Below are 6,115 nucleotides of genomic sequence, written 5' to 3'. Positions count from 1 at the left end.
AAAAAAAATGAAAAAAAAGCACAACACATTAAGTCTTAGGTCTACTGAAAACCTGAAATGAGAACTCATTTTAAATTGCAGAGGGTAACTTTGTATTTCAATTTCTGAGTTTTTCTCCTATTAAAATTTTCTTCTATAAAAAAATCTTTGGAGACTTTTTAAAAATATTGGTGACTATGTGGTTTGACAGCAGCAATTTTGGTTCTTGACTATCATGTTATAAATACTTTCCATTTTTTTTAAGAAAATAAACAAAAAATCTGGCCTGACAATATGATCTTTAAGAACTAAATACCAGGCTGAATATTTTAAGTATAAAGTTAATGACAGGTTTAGGGGCCCACAAAAATATTTGTCAAAGATCTTCCATTTAAACAGTAGGATATAAAGAGGAAATTCAATATATCTATCTAGGGAGCATTTGGTAGAACTTCTTCCTATTCTCTCATTCCTTTGCTGAAACTCCATCAGGTGAAAATTAACAGTTCCCAAAAGTAATTTTTATCTTAATAGTTGATGTCAAACATACTTCAAATTTCTTTCTTCAATTTTACTTACTTTACGTTTCTCCAGAGTTTTTTCTTTTTTTCTTTTCTTTTTTTTTTTAGAAATCCTAGCACACCTGAGGCGGAGATAGGTGGAATCCCTGTGAGTGCTGGTCATGTGTCTCATCCCCTTTCTTTACAATTGTTTGCAATCATCTGGGGGTTCCGCTTACTTCTCTGTGTTTTGCCTTTGTCCTCAGGCTGGAACAAGATGGCTTCTCTGCCTCTCAGATATCCCCGTGTCTGATGGATAAATACAGCCTGTCTTTCTAACCCTTCATCGGGTTCCTTGCCACCATCCTTCTGGTAAATAGCCCTTATGATTCATTTGGTAGACTTGGGTGATCAAGTTTCCAGATCAACTTAGGCAAACAGGACTGAATGACCTTGAGTCATAGATAACATTCATCAGGACTGCAGTTGGTACCATCTTCCTTGGGCATCCATATTCAGGCAAAGTTATATACTCGCAAATGATAAGGGGGAAAGAACTGCTAGGTAGGCAACAAAGAATGTGCATAAAGCTATCAATGTTTTCATTCAAAAAAAAGGGAAATAAAACTATTCAACATCAGGCATTGATTTTTCTCATCAGTCTCCAATCCAGATTTGTACTGTGCCCAAGTGACATAGCTATACTTCTAAACATCTCCATCTACATGTTCCACGGGTACTTACTGTGTCTTAGACAGAAAGTATATAATCTCACTTCATAACAAACACCTTCCTGGCATCCAAATTTAAAGTCCAAATCCATCCTCAGTTTTCATCCTTCTCTTGGCCCTTATACAACTGCTCACCAAATTCTCGTTGACTGTACCACACAAGCACCTTTAAAATTGTTCCTTATTTTTTGAGAAAATAAAAGTCACATTATTTTCTTATGTGACTGTCTTCGGAACTGGTCATCTGGTTTCTATTTTTCATCCTTTATATAGAGCATCATCACCACCATGTCGTCCTTAGCCTCTGTTGTCTGCTACAGAAGAAAGGCATCAATCAGCCTTCACGTAACAACACCAAAGACTTTTTTGAGCAGTCCACGAGTTTCTTGTTAAATCTTTCTGCTTTCTGGATTCATTAGCCATGTAAAATTACTTAAAGACCCTCCTAGGCCCTGATCGCACAAATCCCCGTGCTTTTGTTCTTACTCCCATTGCTCTTCCTTGGAACACACTATTCCTGATCAGACCTCTTCAAATCTCAGTTAATCTTTTTTGACTCTCTTCCCTGAGTCCCCTGGTAGACTTGTACCCACCACCATTCAGACCTGTTCCCTTTATTTTTTCCTCTCTGCATCATTGTCTGTCTTTGGAATTGTGAGTTTACTTTTTTTTTTTTTTGCCATCTTTGTCTGTTTCTCAAAGGTGTTAGTAGATATAGTGAATCAATCAATCAGTTGGCAGACAGCTTGTGAGAAAGAGTAGGGCTGATCAGTCAAAACAAGGATCATTAATTAATTTGCTCATTCGTAACTATACACATATCTCTTCTACCATGTGTGGAACAGACCAAATTCATCAGGGGTACCCACAATGACCTCCCTGTCTTTAAGCGTGCATTCTTCTTAGTATGAGAACGAAGAAGTAACTATTCAAGGTAATCCTGAAACCAGTTCCACCATCTTAAAATTCTCTTTACAAAGAACGTTTCCATTTTTGCCACTTGGACACTTTGGATATTAAGTCTAGGATTTCTTGAGCCTTGATGGAATTGTGTCTTTTTGCTGGCTCCTGACTACTATCTACCCAAAGCCCAAGAGTATAGTGGTGAGTTATGGCAATAGTTAGGAGAGTTATGACCCTGAAAACCATATTTTGGTTGTGCATAATCTAAGGTACTAAACGTCAAAAGCTATTTCTGTTTGACCAATTTTTCTCTTCAGATTGATTAAAAAAACAAGAGCAAAACAAAAACAAGGACTTATGCTCTCATGATTACTTATGGAATTTCCTTTTAGTTTATTTTCCCCTCAAATTCAAGACGCTCTATTTCACTCCTGCCTTAATATTTTTTTTTCCCAGAAATAGTTTTATCTTTTTTACAGTTATTTTAAACTTAAGTAAGACGCCTGCTCCCTGGAGCTCTGGAGCTTGGGTTGGCAGAGGACACTTTCTGGAGGCTTAATGACCATAGCAAAAGAACAGCACAACCATGGTGTTCCCATAAAATAAAGTCCCAATAAAATAAATAAATAAAGTCCCAATAAAATACCATGGTGGTTCCCCCAGCTGATCAATACCACAAAGGCGCCCCCTGTAGGCAGAGGAGTAAGCTGCAAAAATAAGGAACTCATTCGAGGCAAAGGATCGGGAAAGCGCAGCACTTGCAGTTCCACTGGGAAGTGTGTTCTCTGAAAAAAATCCTGAACCCCAATTAGCCCCCCAGGTTGGGTAATTGTCACAACCTTCATACCCTGAGATATAAACTACTACAGTTATTCAAGTTTGGATCTTGAATAACCCACAGAAAAAGTCCATCTTTGGTTTTGTCCCAAACCAAAGATTTGGTTCCCAGATTGTTGTGAAATCTTTAAGAGGTTGGGCTTAGTAGAAGGAACTAGGAGTATGCCCATGAAGGGGACACTAAGACCTCAGCTTCTTTTCTCTTGAGAAACACAGGCTTCCTTCATTGTGTGCTCCTGGCATGGTGTACAAGACCATCGCAGACCTAAAGCAAGGACCAAGAGACTTGGGACTGAAATCATTGAGAAAACATACACAGCAGACAAACAAAACACACCTTGAAGTTGATTATCTTTAAGTTGCTCTTCCGCTCTTTAGGTTGATTGTCTCCGATATTTTAGTTCAGTACTGGAAAGCTGCCTAAGACACCCACTTTGAAATGGAAATTGGCATGCAGGTGATTTACTACTAGGTGGCTTTGGAATGAAATGGAGAAGCTGACCCATGACTCTCTTCCCACAATGCCTCAGAGGAACTGCTGGAAGTTCTAAAGCTAGGAGAACCATCCAGAGCTTTCCAAATTGGGACAAGGGAACCGGGTCTTCAGACTTTTGAGTTTTCATGCAAGCAGCCCCGCAGAAAGGTTGTCTTCAGTGACATGGTCCCAGCAGGCACAGCCGAGGGCGTCTCTTGGCCATCAGTCTATCCCCCAAAAGTGTGAGCCCTCTTCACCAAATGTGGGAACTTTCAGGGCAGCACTGTGTGACTGTGTCTATAATTTTCAGCTTCTGATGGCTCTCCAGAATGAATTGTCAATGTTTCCCACAGCAGCATGCTCCATGTCTCCCATGACTGTGGCTGAGATGTGTCAGCACCCTGTCGAGCACAGAACAGCTTCAGTGCAAACTTGCTCAATGCCGAGCAAACACCAGGGCCCACAACAGAGGCAGCCCTCAGCAAAGCCACAAGAGAGTGTGAAGGAACTTGACTTGCAAACTCAAGATAAATAAATCAGATTGTAAGTCTTGGAAGCCAAAGAGAAATGAAAACCAAATCCCCAGTCCATTGGGCAGGAAGGAGTCTAGAGGAAAGGAGCTTTCTCAGTTTTCTGGTCAGAAAGTAGGGTGAGCCTGTGCTGGATACTTTTCTTACTGTTGTGATATAAGAAGAACAAAAGTAATTTCGAGAAAGAGGAGTCTATTTCAGCCGGCAGGTTAAAGGTACAGTTCATCACGGTGAGAATTAAATCATGGCCGCAGGAGCTGGAGGCAGCTGGTCACATGGCATCCACAGTCAGGACCCAAGGGATGAATACTGGCGCTCAGCCCGCTTCCTCCTCTTTATTGAGTCTGGGGTCCCAAGCCATGGAAGGGTGCTGCCCACGTTTGGGGCAGGTCTTTCAGCTTCATTAACGTCATCTCCAAAACCTCTCCGAGACATGCCCAAAGGGGTGATTCCGAATCTAGTCAAGTTGGCACTAAAAGTGAATCCCGGGGCCCAAGCGTAACTAGAGTATTGGGTGGATAGGAAGGGTTCCGCTCGTTTGCTGAGTTTGGAGTAGTGGAGGGTTATATTGGGTCCAAAACCAGTGCCAGCTCCAAGAAGATTAAACAGAAACTCAGGCAAGGGAAGCAGGGAAGGCATGAATGTTAGGCGAGGACAGAGCGTCCCGACTGAAGGAAAACCAAACCCCTTCCTAGCCGCTGAGAGGCAAACACTCCGAGTTCAGACCCCACACCGAGGACTATCTCAGAGCCCTGTCCCTGGCCACCTGCCCTTGTTCAGCACCCACTGCTTCTCCAGGTTGCAGGCGTAGCCCTTGTGTTCACCCTCCTGCTTCTGCCGCTGCTCTTCTGGCACCGTGTGCTCGTCCATGAGTTCTTTCTGCAGCAGGAACTCTTCCAGGGCAGCTATCCCCATGCCCACCAGGGGCCACAAGGCTTGTGAATGGCTGCCTCTGAGATCCCTGAGTGAAAACCTCCTAAGTCTCAACCCTCCCACCCATGTGTTTCTGTTCACCCCGCACACACATACAAAATCACATATAATCATATATACATATACCTCTTACAAACACACACATCCATGCCGTACATACACGGTCACATATACTCATACACACATATGCTCCATGTACACACACACAATCACATATAATCATACACATATTCTACCACACACACGCGCACACACACAAACACACATGATGAGTGCACTGTCTGCTCCAACAGGCCTGGCCTGCACATGCCCCCGTCTCAGAGTGTGGATCTCTAGGTGATGACACTGGATAGCAACGGGAGCCTGAGAACCAGGCGAGAAGAGCGTGAAGGTAAGAAGCGGGAGAGAGCGTCTGACGGAAGCAGTATTTTGTGTATCATGAACTGAGCAGATCATACAGTACAATTTACCACCCAAGCGTAAGCCCGCTGCCTGGGAAAACATGTGTGGTCACCTTTTAGTCATAGAAACCTCAAGTGCAGAAGTGCAAACTCTGAGTGATAGCACCGAGACACGTAGGTTGGTTGAGACATGAAAAGGTGTCTGAGTTCAACAGGGTGGGCACAACTGTGAGCTCCAAGGAAGGGATCCCTTTCCTGAAGAAAACACGCGGGGGTGATGGCCCCACTTATCCTCTGTCATAGGAAATCTGCAGCCTGCCAGTGTCCCCTAAGATTCCCAGTGTGGAAGGAAAGGAAGTGAGTGTGCATGCCACTGTCACACTCTGCTTTGGTGTCTCTCTCAGGTGGCATCGTCCATCCCAGACTTTAAGGATCCATAAAGGCCCCAAGGTTGAGGCTCTCCTTGGTGCAAAGATGAGCAGATGAGACTATTCTAACCTGCCCATCAAGGCTCCTATCAGCAAGGTATCATTCTGTGCCTCTGTTTCCTTGTCTCTGATTCTCTGTCCCCCATTCCCGTCTCCTTACTGAATACTGGGGGACATGAAATCACTCCCTGGTGTTGTAGAGGTACTCTCTGCCCTGGAAGAGATGGAACTTCACATTTTGCGAAATGAGGGTCAAACATAGTGTTTCTCAAGAGCATCCTTGGATCTTACAAGATAGTTTGAGTTAAGTTTTTTACTTTACATTAAATGAGGAAATCTCAAAGAAGTACTCTGGTTTCATCTACTCTCTTGAACGAATGGGAGAGAGTAAGTTCTAG

Source organism: Microtus ochrogaster, chromosome 19, assembly GCF_000317375.1.
Source record: "Microtus ochrogaster isolate Prairie Vole_2 chromosome 19, MicOch1.0, whole genome shotgun sequence".
Classification (NCBI taxonomy): Eukaryota; Metazoa; Chordata; class Mammalia; order Rodentia; family Cricetidae; genus Microtus; species Microtus ochrogaster.
Note: the sequence above shows the minus strand (reverse complement) of the source record.